This window comes from Tachyglossus aculeatus (genome assembly GCF_015852505.1).
Source record: "Tachyglossus aculeatus isolate mTacAcu1 chromosome 12 unlocalized genomic scaffold, mTacAcu1.pri SUPER_6_unloc_2, whole genome shotgun sequence".
NCBI classification, from domain to species: domain Eukaryota; kingdom Metazoa; phylum Chordata; class Mammalia; order Monotremata; family Tachyglossidae; genus Tachyglossus; species Tachyglossus aculeatus.
Window position 1 is genome coordinate 975854 of NW_024044829.1, and position 19427 is coordinate 995280.

The window sequence follows — 19427 nt, forward strand, 5'->3', positions numbered from 1 at the left end:
GAAGCGCTCAATAAATCATCATCATCATCAATCGTACTTATTGAGCGCTTACTATGTGCAGAGCACTGTACTAAGCGCTTGGGAAGTACAAATTGGTAACATATAGAGACGGTCCCTACCCAACAATTGCCTCACAGTCTAAAAGGAGGAAACAGAGAACAAAACCAAACACACTAACAAAATAAAATAAATAGGATAGATACGTACAAGTAAAATAAATAAATGAATAAATAGAGTAATAAATATGTACAAACATATATACATATATACAGGTGCTGTGGGGAAGGGAAGGAGGTAAGATGAGGGGGATGGAGAGGGGGATGAGGGGGAGAGGAAGGAAGGGGCTCAGTCTGGGAAGGCCTCTTGGAGGAGGTGAGCTCTCAGCAGGACCTTGAAGGGAGGAAGAGAGCTAGCTTGGGGGATGGGCAGAGGGAGGGCATTCCAGGCCCGGGGGATGACGTGGGTCGGGGGTCGATGGCGGGACAGGTGAGAACGAGGTACGGTGAGGAAAGTAGCGGCGGAGGAGCGGAGGGTGTGGGCTGGGCAGTAGAAGGAGAGAAGGGAGGTGAGGTAGGAGGGGGCGAGGTGATGGAGAGCCTTGAAGCCCAGGGTGAGGAGTTTCTGCCTGATGCGCAGATTGATTGGTAGCCACTGGAGACTATCGAGGAGGGGAGTAATATGCCCAGAGCGTTTCTGGACAAAGATAATCCGGGCAGCAGCATGAAGTATGGATTGAAGTGGAGAGAGACACGAGGATGGGAGATCAGAGAGAAGGCTGGTGCAGTAGTCCAGACGGGATAGGATGAGAGCTTGAATGAGCAGGGTAGCGGTTGGGATGGAGAGGAAAGGGCGGATCTTGGTAATGTTGCGGAGCTGAGACCGGCAGGTTTGGGTGACGGCTTGGATGTGAGGGGTGAATGAGAGAGCGGAGTCGAGGATGACACCAAGGTTGCGGGCTTGTGAGACGGGAAGGATGGTAGTTCCGTCAACAGAGATGGGAAAGTCAGGGAGAGGACAAGGTTTGGGAGGGAAGACAAGGAGTTCAGTCTTCGACATGTTGAGCTTTAGGTGGCGGGCAGACATCCAGATGGAGATGTCCTGAAGGCAGGAGGAGATGCGAGCCTGGAGAGAGGAGGAGAGAGCAGGGGCAGAGATGTAGATCTGGGTGTCATCAGCGTAGAGATGATAGTTGAAGCCGTGGGAGCGAATGAGGTCACCAAGGGAGTGCGTGTAGATTGAGAACAGAAGGGGACCAAGTACTGAACCTTGGGGAACCCCCACAGTAAGAGGATGGGAGGGGGAGGAGGAGCCGGCAAAAGAGACTGAGAAAGAACGACCGGAGAGATAAGAGGAGAGTCAGGAGAGGACGGAGTCTGTGAAGCCAAGGTTGGATAGCGTGTTGAGGAGAAGGGAGTGGTCCACAGTGTCAAAGGCAGCTGAGAGGTCGAGGAGGATTAGGACAGAATATGAGCCGTTGGATTTGGCAAGCAGGAGGTCATTGGTGACCTTTGAGAGGGCAGTGTCCGTGGAATGAAGGGGGCGGAAGCCAGACTGGAGGGAGTCGAGGAGAGAGTTGTTGTTGAGGAATTCTAGGCAGCGCGTGTAGACAACTCGTTCAAGGAGTTTGGAAAGGAATGGTAGGAGAGATATGGGACGATAACTAGAAGGTGAGGTGGGGTCAAGAGAGGGTTTTTTTAAGGATGGGAGAGACATGGGCATGTTTGAAGGCAGAGGGGAAGGAACCAGTGGGGAGTGAGTGGTTGAAGATGGAAGTTAAGGAGGGGAGAAGGGATGGAGCGAGAGATTTTATGAGATGAGAGGGGATGGGGTCAGAAGCACAGGTGGCCGGAGTAGCACTTGAGAGGAGGGAGGAGAGCTCCTCTGAGGATACCGCTGGGAAGGATGGGAGAGTAGCAGAGAGTTTTGAGAGACAGGGGGGTTGGAGAAAGGGGGGAAGAGACTTTGGGGAGGTCGGACCTGATGGATTGAATTTTGTTAATGAATTAATGAATTAGGAGGCCAGATCTTTGGGGGTGAGGGAAGGAGAAGGGGGAGGAACCGGGGGCCTGAGAAGGGAGTTGAATGTACGGAAGAGCTGGCGGGGGTGATGGGCATGGGTGTCAATAAGGGAGGAGAAATAGTTTTGTCTGGCAGAAGAGAGGGCTGAGTTAAGGCAGGAAAGGATAAACCTGTAGTGAACGAGGTTGGCATAGTGTTTAGACTTTCGCCAGCAGCGTTCGGCAGCTCGAGCATAAGAGCAAAGGAGGCGGACAGTGGCAGTGATCCAGGGCTGTGGGTTAGTGGTGCGAGAGTGGTGAAGGGAAAAGGGAGCGAGTGAGTCTAGCTGAGTAGAAAGGGTAGAGTTGAGAGCAGTAATCTGATCATCAAGACTGGGTAGAGAGGAGAGGGCGGCGAGGTGGGGTGTGAGGCGCTCCGAAAGATGGGTGGGGTCCAGAGAGCGGAGATCTCTGTGAGGGAGTAATACGGATTTACAGGGGAAAGGAGTGTGAGTGAGGAGGCAGGTGAGAAGATTATGATCAGAGAGAGGGATTTCAGAGTTGGTGAGGGTGGACACAGTGCAGCGGTAGGAGATGATGAGGTCGAGGGTATGACCAAGTTGGTGAGTGGGCGAGGTGGGGTGGAGGAAGAGTTTGGCAGCGTCAAGGAGAGATAGAAGGCGGGCGGCAGAGGAGTCGTTAGGGATATCCATGTGGATATTGAAGTCTCCGAGGGTCAGAGTGGGCATGGAGAAGGAGAGAAGGAATGTGAGGAAGGGGTCAAAGTCGTTAAAGAAGTTGGAAGTGGGGCCCGGAGGGCGGTAGATGACGGCTACAAGAATCTGGAGGGGGTGGTAGAGGCGAATAATGTGGGCTTCAAAGGAAGGGAAGGAAAGGGAAGGGGGAGGAGGGATAGTGCGAAAGCGACATTGGGGGGCGAGAAGGAAACCGACACCTCCTCCTTTTCCGGTGAGTCTAGGGGAGTGGGAGAAGAGACCTGCACTGCAGAGAGCAGCAGAAGAGACGGTGTCGTCCGGAGACAGCCATGTTTCAGTTAGGGCGAGGAGGAGTAGAGAACTGGAAAGGAAAAGGTCCAGGATGAAAGGGATCTTACTTAAAACGGAGCGGGGGTTCCAGAGGTGACACTTGGCAGCAGCTGTCGAGGGAGGGGAGGGAGGGGGAAGGGTGCGAGGGGTGGGGAGGGTTTGGATTGGGATGAGTTGGCGGGGGCCTGGGTGGGGAAAGTGGGAAGGGGGGTGGCGATGGGAAAGTAGAACTGGGATGGGGTGGGGGCGGGGAGAAGGGAGGGAGGGGTCCGGGAGGGAGGAGCGGAGGACCTGCGCTGGTACGGAGAAATCCTTGGTGGGGGGTGAGGGGGAGTGGTCTTGGTGGGTGAGAGGGAGGGAAACAGCTGGGTGGGAGAGGGGAAGGGGAAGGTGAGGAATGGGAATCGCAGTTGGGAGCAAGGGAACTGAAAGTTCATGTTGAGATCAGCAGGGGGAGTGACAGTATACCTGGAGGTTAACAATTGAGATGCAGAAGCAATAAAACAGTAGCAATGTTGAAAGTAGGCGATGGCATCACAGGGTGTAGTTAAACAATCAATATGCTATGGCAATAATAAAATTGGCAGATAATGATGTCACAGAGAGCAGATACAAACTATTAAGTGCTGGAGTAGGGTGGGCCAGTTAAGGGGGGTCAGGGACCAGAGATACCTGGGGAGAGGAGCGAACAGTCAACTAGCATGGGAGGGCTGAGTAGGTGCGAATGAGGTTGTCGTTAATGTAACATGGTGCTAACAAGGGCTTTTTACCTGGGGGCGGGGGGAGAGTCAGTCAGGACCGGACCGGGCAGGGGTGGATGGGGCGCACTTTACGGAAGGCCTCCTAAGTGGGGGGGGGGGTGGAAGCAGGGGGGGCGTCCGTGGGGGCGCTGTGATGGCGGGCCGGCGGGCGGGCCTCTCGGGAACGGAGTCTCAGGCTTCAATGTTGGCGCTCTGAGGAGAGGATCCTTCCGGGAGCGGCAAGGCCACGCGGTGTGATGGCGGGCGGGCGGGCAAATTGTCTGAATGATTCATGAATGAAGTCCTCTGACGCCCTGCTACGTAAGCTTTCCACAAGGCCACTCAGCTTCCGAGGAGTGTAAGCTCCCCGTGGACAGAGAATGAGTCTTCCATTGAGTTTTACCGAGCGCTCAGTCCAGCGCACCGACTCCCGGGGGTGTCCAGTCCATAGCGGTCCTATGGGTGCCAAAGAGACCCTAGAGGGCCTAGTCTCTGACACAGCAACTTCCAGAGGGCCCCCTTGACCTCCTCATTCCTCAGGCTATCGATAAGGGAGAGTCGAGGACACCATAAAACATGCCCATGAGCCCATCACTTCTGGGAGAGTGACCGGAAGACGGCCTGATGTAGGTAAAAATGACAGGGCCGTAGAAGAGGCCGACGCCCAGCATTCAGGAGGTGCAGGTGGACCAGGCCCGGCGCTTCGCTTCGGTCAAGGGGCTCTTCAGAATGGTGGCTATGACGAGGACGTAGGAGCCTAAAGTGATGGAGAAGACGCTGATCTCGCCCACCGCCAAAGCGGGACAGGCCCGTCACCAGAGGGACGTCTCAGTAGTACTGGTCCACCAGGTTGGAGCGGCACAAGGACATCGTGAAGGTGAAGGACACGTGCATAGGGGACTTGAGGAAGCCGGTCGGCCAGGCTTCGGCCACCAGCGTGACGCACACCCGCCCGTCAATGTCAACATCATAGTGGAGAGGGCGGAGGACGGCCAAGCGATGCTCAGAGGCCGACACGGCCAGGAGTAAGAAGTTCTTCCCCGTCGGGGCCACCAGGAATTAGAGCTGAAGGACGTACCAGGCCAACGAGATCGCCTGTCTCCGGTGGCGAGGCCCCGCAGTATCTTGGGCACCGCGGCCGTGGGGTGGGAGACGTCCAGCAACGACAGGTTGGCGAGGAAGAAGTAAATGGGCGAGTGAAGACGGCGGTCGGTGTAGAAAGCGAGTAGGAGGACACCGTTGGCCAGGGGCGTGGCCGAGTAGATGACATCGAAGGCCGCGAATCGCACCTCCGGCCGGTCCGACAGTCTCTTCAGGAGGAAGCCGATCACCCCGGTCCTGTTGCCCTCTGCCATCCGCGGGCGGTGAACTCGATCCGACCGCGGGCAGGAAGGACCAGGGAGCTAATCGCGCTCATCTTCTGGGAGACCTCGGGCGAGTCGCTCCACTTCTCTGGGCTTCGGTTTCCTCATCTGTAAAATGGAGGTTGAGACTGTGTCCTGTTTTATTGGCTTGAACCTACCCCAGAGCTTAGTACAGTGCCCGGCACACGATAAGTGCTTAACAAATACCCTAAAGAAAAAAGACATATCTGTGGAGTGGGACAGGTCTGGGGCTGGAAGGCAGAGGACCTGGGGTCACTCATTCATTCATTCAATCGTAGTTATTGTGCGGTAACTGTGTGCAGAGCACTGAACTAAGCGCTTGCAAAGGACAATTCGGCAACTGAGACAATCCTTACCCAACAACGGGCTCACAGTCCCGACTCTACCATTTGCCTGCTGAGTGAACTTAGACAAGTCATTTCACCTTTCTGGGTCTCATCTTCCTCATCTATGAAATGGGGATTCCCTACCCATTCTTCTTCCTCCTTAGACTATGTGTCCCACAGGTCCTATAGGTCCATAGCGGTCCTGTGGGTGCCTAAGAGACCCCAGCGGGCCTAGCGTCTGCCTCAGCAACATCCGGAGGTCACCGATAGGATTGCAACTACCCATTCACCCATTCACTAAGTGCTTACTATGTGTCCCAGGTGGCATCTGGTGACCTTGTATCTACCCCAGTGTTTAGTAGAGTGAGTGGCACATAGTAAGTGCTTAACAAAACTTGTTTTGTTGTCTGTCTCTCCCCTTCTAGACTGTAAACTCCTCGGAAATCTCCAGTGGCTACCAATCAACCTATGCACCAGGCAAAAACTCCTCATCCTCGGCTTCAAGGCACTCCATCACCTCGCCCCCTCCTACCTCACCTCCCTTCTCTCCTTCTACAGCCCAGCCCACACCTTCGCTTCTCTGCCGCTAATCTCCTCACCGTGCCTCGTTCTCGTCTATCCCGCCGTCGACCCCCGGCCTGTGTCATCCCCCTGGCCTGGAATGAACTCCCTCCGCATATCCGCCAAGCTTGCACTCTTCCTCTCTTCAAAGCCCTACTGAGAGCTCAGCTCCTCCAGGAGGCCTTCCCAGACTGAGCCCCCTCCTTACTCTTCCCCTCCTCCCCCTCTCCATTCCCCCCGCCTTACCTCCTTCAGCTCCCCACAGCACCTGCATATATGCATATATGTTTGTACGTATTCATTACTCTATTTATTTATTTATTTTCTTGGAACATATTTCTTCTATTTATTTTATTTGGTTAATATGTTTTGTTTTGTTCTCTGTCTCCCCCTTCTAGACTGTGAGTCCACTGTTGGGTAGGGACCGTCTCTATATGTTGCCAAATTGTACTGCCCAAGCGCTATTACAGAGCTTTGCACACAGTAAGAGCTCAATATATACGATTGATTGATTGAATGAATGATTGATTGATTGTGGGCAGGGATCGTTTCTCTTTATTGCTGAATTGTACTTCCCAAGCTCTTAGTACAGTGCTCTGTACACAGTAAGCGCTCAATAAATACGATTGAATGAATGAATAAATTAATAACTTGCAACTACCCATTCGCTAAGTGCTTACTTAGTGTACGTAAGTGTGTCAGGCACTGTACTAAGCACTGGCGTACATACAAGTTTACCAGGTTGCACACACCTCACAGTCTTAATCTCCATTTCACAGATGAGGTAACTGAGGCACAAAATAGTGAAGTGACTCATCCAATATCACACAGCAGACAAGTCGCATTGGAGTCCAGATCCTTCTGACTCCCAGGCCTGTGTTGTATCTGCCAGGCACTTAATACAGGGCTTGACATACAATAAGGGTTTAACAAATACCGCAATTGTGATTCTATTCAAATCTCTCCTTACTTCTTTCTTAGCTCATTTCCTCCTTATTTGGCCTTGGGAAGCTAGTCTACCTCTCCTCACTGTCTCAAATATAGTTATCAATTGACTCCTTGACCTTCTCCAGGCTAGGCTAAAAGTCATTCGATCAATCAGTCGTACTTATTAAGCACTTATTCTGTGCAGGGCACTGTACTAAACATTTGGGAAAGTACAATACAATAAAGTTGGTAGACACATTCTCTGTCCACTGTGAGCTTGCAGTCAAGAGGGAGAGACAGACATTAACAGTGTGGCTTAGTGGTACTATCCCGGGTTTGGGAGTCAGAGGATGTGGGTTCTAATTCCGGCTCCTCCATCTGTCTGCTGTGTGACCTCGGGCAAACCACTTAACGTCTTTGGGCCTCAGTTACCTCATTTGTAAAATGGGGATAAAGACCGTGAGCCCCAAGTGGGACAACCTGCTTACTTTGTACCTATCCCCGGGCTTAGAGCTTGGCACATACTAAGCGCTTAACAAATATCATAATTATTGTTATTATTATAAATAAATTATGGATATTCATTGATTCATTCTATTGTATTTATTGAGCGCCTACTGTGTAAAAAGCTCTGTACTAAGCACTTGGGAGAGTACAATATAACAACGAATAGACACATTCCCTGCCCAAAACGAGATGAACATAAGTGCTGTCGGAATGAAAGAGGAGTGAATAAAGGGAGCAAATACAAGTGCAAGAGAGACTCAGAAGGGAGTGGGAGAAGAGGAAATTAGGATCTAGTCAGGGAAGGTCTCTTGGAGGTTTGAAGGAGGGGAGGAAAAAAATAACGAAAAAATAAACCCCGTTCTTCATTTTTCCCTCACAAAGATTCTTTTCTTTTTTATATATAGGGTAGTTTCTCAGGGCTTACTATGCACCAGGCACTATATATTAAGCGCTGGGATAGGCACAAGCTAATCAGGGTGGACAAAGTCCATGTCCCACGTAGGGATCAGCGTCTTAATCCCCGTTTTGCAGATGAGGCACTGAGGCAAAGAGAAGTGAAGTGACTCATACAAGGTCATAGAGCAGATGACTGGCAGACCCAATATTAGAACCCAGGTCATCTGACTCCCAGGCCCAGGCTCTGTCCACTGGGACACGTTGCTTCGATTGACAGATTGATCAATTGATCTTTCCTATAGGATGTCTTCACCCACTACTTTTCGGTTCTCATTCTTTCCTTACCCCGAGATCACCTATCAACTGTATCTCACTATCGTCTTTCTTCCCTCTGAATCCTCGCTCCTGCAGGTCTCCTGGCCCAGAGGTCTCTTCCCCTTAAGGTAGTCTAGACCACAGTCCTCCCTATCTTCAAACTCCTCCTAAAATCCCACCATTTCCAGGAAGCCTTTAACCAATTAATTTCTAATCATCCGGATTGGATCAAAACGATTGCCAGCCAGTCTTAGCATATATGGCCTTACATCCATCCTCTGCATTTACATAGATAAGTAAATTCAACGGTACATTCAATCAATCAATCAATCAGTGGTATAGATTGAGCACTTACTGTGTGCAGAGCGCTGTACTAAGCACTAAGAAGACAATCCTCAGCCTGACACGTTGCTAATCTGATATTCTCACCTGTTTCGTCTGTTCTATTGTTCTATTGTACTCTCCTCAGTATTTAGGGAAGCAGTATGGCCTAATGAGTAGAGTACTGGCCTGGGAATCAGAAAGACCAGGGTGCTAACACCAGCTCTGCCACTTGTCTGCTGTGTAACCTCGAGCAAGTCATTTCACTTCTCTGTGCCTCGGTTACCATCGCAGTTTTCTTGAACCTATCCCAGCACTTAGTACAGTGCCTGGCATATAGTAAGCACTTAACAAATATTATTACTATTATTATTATTGTTAATAAAGGCAGCAGAAAGGAATGATGCCGACCTGGAATTTGTCTCTAGAGTAGAAGCGGTGATTGTTCTTTCTTTCTGAAGATCACGAGAAGCAGCGTGGCTTAGTGGGAAGAGCAAGGGCCTGGGAGTCAGTGGTCACAGGTTCTAATCCCAGCTCTGCCACTTATCAGCTGTGTGACTTTGGGCAAGTCACTGAACTTCTCTGGGCCTCAAAGTTACCTCAACTGTAAAATGAGGATTAAGACTGAGAGAACCACGTGGGACAACCTGATTTCCTTGTAGCTACCCCTTCGCTTAGCACAGTACTTGGCACACAGTAAGCGCTTAACAACTACTATTATTATTATTATTATTATCATTGTTATTATCTCATCCCACCCTTTCTCTCCCTTTATACCTACTTCCCCCCGAGAGGAGCTTCAGAAGGAGAACAACCAGAATCCTAAGGGGAATTCCGCATTTGGTTCTGGAAATTTCGGCATACGCACGCTTCGCCCCATGTCCGGGGGCGTGCTTGCTAATTCTGCTGTATTGGACTCTCTCAACCACTGAGTATGGTGCTGTGCACATGGGAAGCATTCAACAAATATCGATAGATTAATGGATGTCTTACCTCCTCCAGTAAGTCTTCCCAAATCCCTTCCCAACTTCCAAGTCGACCTCACAGCAACCATTGATGCTTATGTGTTCATTCCTATCTTTGGCACTGTTGGGCATATGCATACTGAATTAATTATTTGTACAGATGTTTCTCAATTAATTTCCCAGAACCTAAAGCAATATTTTTTAAATGGTACTTGTTAAGTGTTTACTATTTGCCAGGCACTCTATTAAGCGCCGGGTTAGGTACAAGCTAATCAGATTGGACACAGTCCGTGTCCCACAAGGGGCTCACATTCTTAATCCCCATTTAACAGATGAGGGAAGTGAAGAACAGAGATGTGAAGTGATTTGTTTGAGGTCATACAACAGACAGGTGACGGAGCTGGGATTAGAACCCAGGTCCTTCTGCTTCCCAGGGCCGTGTTCTATCCACTAGGACATGCCACTTTTCATTATCAATCAATCAACAGTCGTATTTACCGAGCATTTACTGTGTGCAGAGCATTATACTAAGGGATTGGGAGAGTACAATAAATCGATGTGGGTAGAGTAGGTAGACATGCTACCTTCCTGCAGTGAGCTAACAGTCTAGAGGGAGGAAACAGACATTCATATAAATAAACTATGGTTATGTACATAAATGCTTTCGCACTGAGGGAGGGAGTGAATAAAGAGAGCTAATTCTAGGGCAAAGATAAAGTCATTGGCCAATTTTAACTTCAGAACTTCTTTACACTTGTACATCTGCTTATTAGGTTATTTATTTTAACGACTTAGTTGTAAATATTTCATTGTTTGTCTCCCTCACCAAAGTGTAAATTCCCTTCTTTCCTCTGTTCTTCCCAAGCACCTAGGACAGTGTTACGCACCAAATGGGCACTCAATAAATATTATCAGTACTTGCATTGCTTTCTACAGCATCTTTGTTCTTTCTCCTGTTCCGATTATTTGTAAACCTTTTTTATTTTTTTAATGATTCTATTGCAAGGTCCTACTACTACACTGTAGTAGGGGCTTTATCATTAATAAGGTATTTATTAAGCGCTTACTATGTGCCAGGCATTGTTCTAAGCGCTGGGATAAGTAGAAGGTACTAAGGTTGGAAACAGTCCCTGTCCCACACACGATTCCCAGTCTTAATCCCCATTCTGCAGATGAAGAAACTGAGGCACGGAGAAGTTGAGTGACTTGCCCAAGGTCACACAGCAGACAAGTGGCGGAGTCGGCTTTACTAGACTGCCAGCTCACTGTGGACAAGGAATGTGCCTGCAAATTCTGTTGTACTGATTAGATTGAAATCTCCTACTAGTAAAGGTAAGCAGAATTAGAGGGGGTGAAGGTATTTACACTTGTACATCTGTAACCCAGGTACTCTGACACCTGTGCCCGGGCTCTTTGTTTTTTTAAAAAAGATCCAAAACACAGCTTCGTTTGCAGTCTGCTGGGGAAAGTTCAACCCTTCTCCCGAAACTTTTCAACAGTCAACAGCTTATTTCTCTTCAGGTCATGATCTAGGCCCCCGGGGAAAGAGAGGGAGAAAGAAATCAACAGCGAGATCAATTATGTCAGAATCCTGCCGCAAGACGCCAATCTCCTCACTCTGCCTCATTCTCACTTGTCCCACCGTGGACCCCAGGCCCATGTCCTACCTCTGGCCTGGAACACCCTCCCTCCTCACATCTGCCAAACTAGCACATTTCACCCCTTCAAACCACTAGTGAGAGCTCACCTCCTCCGGAAGGCCTTCCCGGACTAAGCCCCCCTTTCCCTCTGCTTCTTCTCTCCTCTCCAGCGCCACGACCCCCTCGTTCCCGCCCCACAGGACTTGTGTATATTTGTACACATTTATTATTCCATTGATTTTATTAGTGATGTGAATATATTTATATCTACTAGAGAAGCAGCGTGGCTCAGTGGAAAGAGCATGGACTTTGGAGTCAGAAGTCATTGGTTCAAATCCCGGCTCCATCAATTGTCAGTCGTTTGACTTTGGGCAAGCCACTTAACTTCTCTGTGCCTCAGTTCCCTCATCTGTAAAATGGGGATTAAGACTGTGAGCCCCACGTGGGACACCCTGATCACCTTGTATCTCCCCAGCGCTTAGTAAGCTCTTAACAAAGTAAGCTCTTATCAAAGCTCTTAACAAATACCATCATCATTATTATGATTATCTATAATTCTATTATGATGCTATTGACGCCCGTCTATTTATTTTGATTTTTGTCTGTCACCCCCTTCTAAACTGTGAGGCCATTGTTGGGTAGGGATGGTATCTATCTGTTGCAGAATTGTACTTTCCATGCTCTTAGTACAGTTCTCTGCACACAGTAAGCACTCAATATATATGATTGAATGAATTAATTAATTGAATGGGTTAAGTTTATTTTGAGTTCTTACCAGTTCAGATTAATGAGGAGAACGTTCTATCTTCAGGAGGGGAAAATTCCATTTTGGAACCTTCGTGGAGCCGGAATCTGGGGTGTAATGGCCTCCTCTGTGCACTTTCTGATTGATCGCGTAGGAGGCTTCAGATGCCAAAAGTTGCAATTGGTCCCCTGAGCCGGCGGGAACATCTGCTGTGAGTGGTGATGGGGTAGCCGTGGCAACCTCACCAGGCACTTAGTGGGAGGACCAGAGTCAGCCCAAAAGGAAGAGCTGAGTAAGAGAAAGCAGTGCGGCATAATGGCTAGAGAGAGCGCTGGCTTCAGAGTCGCAAGGACCTGGGTTCTAGTCCCGGCTCCACCCTTTGTCTGCTGTGTGACCTTGGGCAAGTCACCTCACTTCTCTGGGTCTCAGTTCCGTCGTCTTTTGGGGCGGGTAGAGGGAGAGGTGATCTGCGATGTATTGGGGGGGGGCGGGGGAGCGTCCTTCCTCTATGTGACCTGGCTGATCAATCAGTAGGGCTCACAGTTTTAATCCCCATTTTACAGATGAAAGAACTGAGGCACAGATAAATTAAGTGGCTTGTCCAATGTCACAAAGAAAATAAGAAGATAGAACGTACGTCCTCTGACTAAGAAGCCCGGGCTCTGACTCTAAACCAGTAAAAACGTTGAGGGTAGGGAAGTACCTGTTATATTGTCCTCTCCCAAGTGCTTGGTACAGTGCTCTGTACATAGAAAACGCTCAATAAATATGATTGATAGAGTCAGAAGACCTGGGTCCTAATCCCTGCTCTGCCACGTCCCTGCTGTGTGACACTGGGCTAGTCCCTCTACTTCTCTGTACCCCAGTTCCTCCATCTGCAAAATGGGTATTCAATACCTGTACTCCCTCCTACTTAGACTATGACCCTCTTGTAGGTCCTGATTATCTTGTATCTGCCCCAGCGCTTAGAACAGTGCGTTGCGCATGGTAAGCGCTTAGCAAATCCTAAAATATCCTAGAAAAACACTCTCTTGACCCCACCTCACCTTCTAGTTATCGCTCTATCTCCGTCCTCCCATTCCTTTCCAAACTCCTAGAACAACCGCTGCCTCAGATTCCTCAATGCAATCGCTCTCCTTGACCCTATCCAATCTGGCTTCCGTCCCCTACACTCCACCGAAACTGCCCTCTGAAAGGTTATCAATGACTTACTGCTCGCCACATCCAACGGTTCCTACTCTATTCTAATACTCTGTGACCTCTCAGCTGCCTTTGACACTGTGGACCACCCCCTTCTCCTCAACACGGTATCAAACATTGGCTTCACAGACTCCGTGTCTCCTGGTTCATCTCTTATCTCTCTGGCAGTTCATTCTCAGTCTCCTTTGCAGGCACCTCCTCCCCCTCCCATCCCCTTACTGTAGGGGTTCCTCAAGGGTTAGTTCTTGGTCCCCTTCTGTTCTCTATCTACACTCATTCTCTTGGTGAACTCTTTCGCTTCCACGGCTTTAGCTATCATCTCTATGCTGATGACATCCAAATCTACATCTCTGCCCCTGCGCTCTCTCCCTCCCTCCAGGCTCATATCTCTTCCTGCCTTCAGGACAACTCCATCTGAATGTCTGCCCGCCATCTAGAACTCAATATGTCCAAGACTGAACTCCTTATATTCCCTCTCAAACGCTGCCCTCTCCCTGAGTTTCCCATCCATGTTGATGGCACTACCATCCTTCCCGTCTCACAAGCCCCTAACCTCGGTGTTATCCTCGACTCCGCTCTCTCGTTCACCGCACACATCCAATCCGTCATCAAAACCTGCCGGTCCCACCTCTGCAACATCGCCAAGATCCTCCCTTTCCTCTTCATCCAAATCGCTACCTTGCTGGTTCGATTTCTCATTCTATCCCGACTGGATTACTGCATCAGCCTCCTCTCTGATCTCCCATCCTCCTGTCTCTCCCCACTTCAGTCTATACTTTACACTGCTTCCCGGGTTAACTTTGTGCAGAAAGGCTCTGGGCATGTTACTCGCGTCCTCAAAAGTCTCCAGTGGCTGCCTGTCAACCTACGAATCATGCAAAACCTCCTCCCTCTCGGCTTCAAGGCTCTCCATCACCTCGCTCCCTCCTACCTCGCTTCACTCCTCTCATTCTACAGCCCAGCCCGCACTCTCCGCTCCTCTGCGGCTAGCCAACTCACTGTATTTCGTTCTCGCCTGTCCCGCCTTTGACCCCAGGCCCACGTCCTCCCCCTGGCTTGGAATGCCCTCCCTCCACACATCCACCAAGCTAGTTCTCTTCCTCCCTTCAAAGCCCTACTGAGAGCTCACCTCCTCCAAGAGTCCTTCCCAGACTGAGCCCCCCTTTTTCCCTGTGCTCCTCCACATCCCCCTGCCCTACCCCTTTCCCCTCCCCACAATACCTGTATATATGTTTGTACGGATTTATTACTCTATTTTACGTGTAAATATTTACTATTCAATTTATTTTATTAATGATGTGCATCTAGCTTTATTTCTACTTGTTCTTACGACTTGACACCTGCCCACGTGGTTTTTTTTTTGTTGTTGTTTCTCTCCCCCTTCTAGACAGTGAACCGGTTGTTGGGTAGGGACCGTCTCTATATGTTGCCAACCTGTACTTCCCAAGGGCTTAGTACAGTGCTCTGCACACAGTAAGCGCTCAATAAATACGATTGAATGAATGAATGAATGAATGAAATGAATGAACAAATACCATGCATTTTTCCTGTCCTAATTCAATTCACCTCAGTCGTATTTATTGAGCACCTACTGTGATGAAAGCATTGTACTAAACACTTGGGAGAGGATAATATAAAAGCAGACACCTTCCTCCCCTCAATGAGCTCACAGTGCATGGGGGGAGATCTGAAGAGGCCAGAGGCAGTACCATCAGACCTTTGATTTCTCCACTATAATAATAATGATGATAACATTTGTTAAACGCTTACTCTGTGCAAAGCATTGTTCTAACCGCTGGGGGGGATACAAAGTGATCAGGTTGTCCCATGTGGGGCTCACAGTCTTAATCTCCATTTCGCAGATGAGGTAACTGAGGCACAGGGAAGTTAAGTGACTTTCCCAAGGTCACACAGCAGTCATGTGGCAGAGTCGAGATTAGAACCCATGACCTCTGACTCCCAAGTCCTTGCTCTTTCCATTGAGCCCCGCTGCTTCTCTAAAACAGACTAATTCTCTAAGCTCTTCCAGACGACTTCTCTAAGATTTTACGTGCTTACTCGATGCAGAGGGCTTTGAATTAATCTCTTAGTACAGTGCTTTGCACACAGTAAGCACTCAATAATTACGATTGAATAAATGAATTATATACCATGTATTATTCATATTAATGTCTGTCTGTCTCCCCCTCGTGACTGAAATATTGTGGTGGGGCAGGAAACGTGACTGTCGTGTGTGTTGCTGTCCAATCTGCCAAGCATTAAAAGAGTTCCCTGCACATAGTAAAATGCTCAATAAATGAGCAGGGAGTCCTAGTGGCTAGAGCACAGGACTGGGAATAAGAAGAACCTGGGTTCTAATTCCAGGTCCACCACGTACCTCTTGGGTAACCTTGGACAAGTCACTTCATTTCTCTCTGGCTCACATACCTCATCTGTAAAATAATAATAATCTTGACAATTGTTAAGTGCGTGCAATGTAGCAGACACTATATCCACCCCATCGCTTAGTTCAATGTCTGGCACATAGTAAGCGCTTAACAAGTGCTATTATCATCATTATTATTATTATCAAGCGCTGGGGTGTATATATGCAAATACAGTTCGACGCAGTCCCTGTCTCACGTGGGACTCACAGCTTTGAGAATATTGTTCTATTGTCCTCTCCCAAGCGCTTATCACAGTGCTCTGGAGACCCTGAACAAATATGATTGATAGATATATGGCAGATTTTGGACATGAGTGCTTTTCTGCTGAGGGACGGATGAATAATGGTGGCTCAGTTGTACCCTTAGACTGTAGGCCCGTTGTGGGAAGTGTATGTGGCCATTTATTGCCATATTGGACTCTCCCAAGCTCTTAGTACAGTGTTCTGAATACAGTAAGTGCTTATTAAATACGATTGAATGAATGAATGAAAGAATGAATGAAAGAATAACCCTCCTTCCTGTGGTCATGAAGAGCAGAGTCGTGTGACGTTTAAGATGTTCTTGGCGGACACTGGAGTCATGGCAGCTGATGGGTGCCAGGGTCGCAAGGAAGGCCAACAGCAGCAGGAAGAGGAAGAACAGGAGGAGGAAAGTCTTACAGTGCTGAAGCCGGAGGAGGATAGTGGGTCCTGGGGGCGGGAGCACGGTCCGGCAGAAGAAGACGATTCCGGTCCTGATAGTTTCTTCCAGCGCTTCCGATGGTTTTGGTACCGGGAGGCGTCGGGTCCCCGCCAGGACATGGGGCGCCTGAGGGAGCTCGGCCTCCTGTGGCTGAGACCAGACCGTCGCACCAAGAAACAGATCCTGGACCTGCTGGTCCTCGACCAGTTCCTCGCCGTCCTGCCTGCCGACACCGGGGCCTGGGTGCAGATCCAGCGCCCCGTGAGCGGGGAGAAACAGGCCGTGGAAATGGTGGAGAAGCTGGAGAGGGAGTTGGAAGGGCCCGGACCACAGGTGAGTGGGGAGTTGACGGTCGGGAAGGAGCGTCACGGGGGTGGGAGGGAAGGTTCTGAAAAGCGAGGCAGCAACTGAACAGAGCAAAGATTATGGTAATTCCGGGGGCTAGGGAATCCTCCCCGTGGAGGGGCTGGTCAGGGTTCAGGCCACCGGAACTCCGTTCCCGAGAGGCCCGCCCGCCCACCCGCCATCACACCTCGCGGCCTTGCTGCTCCCTGAAGGATCCTCTCCTCAGAGGGTCGACATAGACGCCCGGGACTCCGTTCCCGAGAGGCCCACCCGCCCGCCATCACACTGCGCGGCCATGCTGCTCCCAAAAGAATCCTCCCCTCAGAGCGCCGACATAGACACCCGGGACTCCGTTCTCGAGAGGCCCGCCCACCCGCCCGCCATCACACGGCGCGGCCTTGCTGCTCCCGGAAGTATCCTCTCCTCAGAGCGCTGCCATAGACGCCCGGGACTCCGTTCCCGAGAGGCCCGCCCGCCATCACACTGCGCGGCCTTGCTGCTCCTTGAAGGATCCTCTCCTCAGAGCGCCGACATAGACGCCCGGGACTACGTTCCCGAAAGGCCCGGCCGCCTGCCCGCCATCACACAGCGAGGCCCTGCTGCTCCCGGAAGGATCCTCTCCTCAGAGCGCCGCCACAGACGCCCGGGACAACGTTCCCGAGAGGCCCGCCCGCCCGCCATTACACCGCGCGGTCTTGCTGCTCCCGGAAGGATCCTCCCCTCAGAGCGCCGACATAGACGCCCGGGACTCCGTTCCCGAAAGTCCCGCCCTCCCGCCCGCCATCACACGGCGCGGCCTTGCTGCTCCCGGAAGTATCCTCTCCTCAGAGCACTGCCATCGACTTCCGGGACTCCGTTCCCGAGAGGCCCGCCTGCCCGCCCGCCATTATACCGCGCGGCCTTGCTGCTCCCGGAAGGATCCTCTCCTCAGAGCGCCGCCACAGACGCCCGGGACTACGTTCCCGAGAGGCTCGCCCGCCCGCTATCACACCGCGCGGCCTTGCTGCTCCCGGAAGGATCCTCCCCTCAGAGCGCCGACATAGACGCCCGGGACTCCGTTCCCGAAAGACCCGCCCGCCCACCCGCCATCACACGGCGCTGGCTTGCTGCTCCCGGAAGGATCTTCTCCTCAGAGTGCCGCCACAGACGCCTGGGACTCCGTTCCCGAGAGGCCCGCCCGCCCGCCCGCCATCACACCTCGTGGCCCCCGCTGCTCCCGGAAGGCTCCCCTCCTCCAAGCGCCCCCATAGACGCCCCCTGCTTCCACCCCCCCAACTTAATCGACCTTACTTAAAGCGCACCCGATCCACCCCCCTTCCCGGTCCGGTCCTGACTGACTCTCCCCCCCACACACCCCAGGTAAAAGGCCCTTGTTAGGATCATGTTACATTAACAGCAACCTCATTCGCACCTACTCAGCCCTCCCATGCTAGTTGGCTGTTCGTTCCTCTCCCCAGGTATCTCTGCTCCCTGATCCCCCTTAACAGGCCCACCCAACTCCAGCACATAATAGTTTGTATGTGCTCTCTGTGGCATCATTATCTGCCAATTTTATTATTGCCATAGCATATTGATTAACTACACCCTGTGATGCCATCGCCTACTTATATCACTGCTACTGTTTTATTGCTTGTGCATCTCAATTGTTAACCTCCCGCTGTACTGTCACTCGCCCTGCTGACCTCACCATGAACTTTCAATTCCCTTGCTCCCAACGGCCATTCCCATGCCTCACCTTCCCCTTCCCCTCTCCCACCCAGCTTTTTCCCTCCCTCTCCCCCAACAAGACCACTCCCCCTCACCCCCTACGAAGGATCCCTCTGTACCAGCGCCAGTCCTCCACTCCTCCCTCCCGGCCCCCTCCCTCCCCTTCTCCCCGCCCCCACCCCATCCCAGTTCTACTTTCCCATCACCACCCCTCTTCCCACTCTCCCCACCCAGGCCCCCGCCAATTCATCCCGATCCAAACCCTCCCCACCCCTCACACCCTTCCGCCTCCCTCCCCACCCTCGACAACTGCTGCCAAGTGTGGCCTCTGGAACCCCCGTTCCGTTTTAAGTAAGATCCCTTTCATCCTGGACCTATTCCTTTCCAGCTCTCTACTCCTCCTCGCCCTAATTGAAACATGGCTGTCTCCAGACGACACGATCTCTTCTGCTGCTCTCTCCAGTGCAGGCCTCTTCTTCTCCCACTCCCCCAGACTCACCGGAAAAGGAGGAGGTGTCGGTTTCCTTCTCGTCCCCCAATGTCGCTTTCGCAATATCCCTCCTCCCCCTTCCCTTTCCTTCCCTTCCTTTGAAGCCCACATTATTCGCCTCTACCACCCCCTCCAGATTCTTGTAGCCGTAATCTACCGTCCTCCCGGCCCCACTTCCAACTTCTTTAACGACTTTGACCCCTTCCTCACCTTCCTTCTCTCCTTCTCCATGCCCACTCTGATCCTCGGAGACTTCAACATCTACATGGATATCCCTGATGATTCCTCTGCCTCCCGCCTTCTATCTCTTCTTGACGCTGCCAACCTCTTCCTCCACCCCACCTCACCCACTCACCAACTTGGTCATACCCTCGACCTCATCATCTCCTATCGCTACACTGTGTCCACCATCATCAACTCTGAAATCCCTCTCTCTGATCATAATCTTCTCACCTGCATCCTGACTCACACTCCTTTCCCCTGTAAATCCATATTACTCCCTCACAGAGATCTCCGCTCTCTTGACCCCATCCATCTTTCGGAGCGCCTCACACTCCACCTCGCCGCCCTCTCCTCTCTACCCAGTTTTGATGATCAGATTACTTCTCTCAACTCTACCCTTTCTACTCAGCGAGACTCACTCGCTCCCCTTTCCCTTCGCCGCTCTCGTACCACTAACCCACAGCCCTGGATCACTGCCACTGTCC